The sequence below is a fragment of the Cynocephalus volans genome, chromosome 4, assembly GCF_027409185.1.
Source record: "Cynocephalus volans isolate mCynVol1 chromosome 4, mCynVol1.pri, whole genome shotgun sequence".
Lineage (NCBI taxonomy): Eukaryota > Metazoa > Chordata > Mammalia > Dermoptera > Cynocephalidae > Cynocephalus > Cynocephalus volans.
The window spans coordinates 32,814,444-32,816,336 of NC_084463.1; positions in this window are offsets into that span (position 1 = coordinate 32,814,444).

Sequence of the window (1,893 nt, forward strand, 5' to 3'; positions counted from 1 at the left end):
CTCTAAACAAAATATTTCAAATTTCAAGTTTATAATTTAAAAATTTTTTTAAATTTGGAACTGATGAACTGGAAACAGTAGACCTTATTGTGAAGTATTTTTGTATTTCTAGATTTGTGATCAATCAAAAGACTAGAACTATCTGGAAGAATTATTAATACTTTTTCTATATCCAACAGCCTATAAATTTATGTCAGAGATTTATAATTTAGTAAAAAATAAGCAAGGCTTATTTAGCTTAAGCCATTCTTATTAACCAAGCTATAGGTACCCTCATGAAAAAATGATATTACACTTCTCACCAACACAAAAGTATTATTATTACATTTCACTTTTAAATCATGTAAGGTTGCGTACCAAAGAGAAAAACAGTATGACACCGAGATTCTGAGAGTTTACAGTTCCAGGTAAGATGTAGCAAACACACTCCACCCTGTTTCTTCAACTAAATGCAGGTATGAAACCTGCACAGAATAGATAAAGCAACTACCCAAGGGTTCTAGAAAATAAATACTAGCAGGCAGATTAAAGAAGAGCAAAATTAAGAGTACCATCAAACCTGTGGTAAGTTTACCATTTCTTTCTGCTGGTCTTCCTGGTATCTGAGGAATTAGAGAATATTGAGTTCTCTAAGTCTCGCAAAAGCTAGTAACCCAGAAATGCCAAAAAGCACAGGCAAGAAAAAAAAGCTCCTCCAAAACCCAACTTTCTCTGTTCAATAGATAGGAAAAAGGAAAGCCAAGCAAGACAGAAAACTTTTCAACAATACCGCCTCGACTTTGGCCAAACACCACAGAAAAAGAGCTGTGGGCCCACCTCTACTTTTACCAAAAAGTTTTAATGGGGAGCCTGGATGTCCGCTCTCACCTGATGTTGCCTCTCTCCCTCCTTGCAGGGGTGGTGTTTGAAGAGGCCTACTAGAGTGTCTGAAGTTTCGCCATAGCCTAATGATAACAAAGGCTACACACCGTGGTGTTAGTGGAATCATGTGGAAGCAGCAAGAAGTCATATTTGCCTATTCTAGCAAGAGTGGTATTAGTAGAAGCCAGGCAGTGAGCTAAAAATCCCCCTCCTGCCCAACAGTAATGCGGAGCCCTTCCCATCCTGCGGATGTCACTGAGCATTGACTGGGGAGCATAGATATGCACCCCAACTTAGCTCTACAAGGCAGAGCCTCCTTCTCTGTTCCTGTCAGAACAGTTTTACAAGAATAGGTCAGCTAAAAGGGATTTAAATAAGCTCCACAGTCAAATAACATATTCCACGTTTTAATCCAAAACCACTACTTTTACCAATAGCCAGAAAAATCTCAATTTGAATGAGAGAAGAGAATTGCTAGATACCAACACTGACATGACTACAGTTTTATAACTATCTGACAAGAATTTTAGGGAACCATTATAAAAGGGCTTCAATGAACAATGATAAATTCATTTGAAAGAAATGAAAAAGTGGAAAGCCTCAGAATTAAAATAGAAAATTTCAGCAGAGAAACAGAAAATTCTAAAAAAAGAACAAATTTGAAATTGTAAAACTAAAAAAACAATTAACTGAAAAATTTTAAAAAATATTATTGAAAGGGATCATCAGCAGTGTGAAGGGGACAAAAGAAAGATTCAGTAAATTTGAAGATAGACCTACAATAATAAATTTATCTAACCTAAACAACAAAAAGAAAAATCAGACAAAAAAAAAAAAAAAAAAATGAACAGAGACTCTGGGACCTATAGGACATTAACAAAAATTCTAGCATCAAAATTTTGAAAAAGGAGAATAAATGTGGGGTCAATCAAGCAGCTTCTTTTCCAAGACCCCAATTCTCCAAGGGTGGTGCACTGCTTAAGCTGAGTTTTGGGGGAATGGAGAAAAGCTCTGAGTAGGAGGGATAGTTAA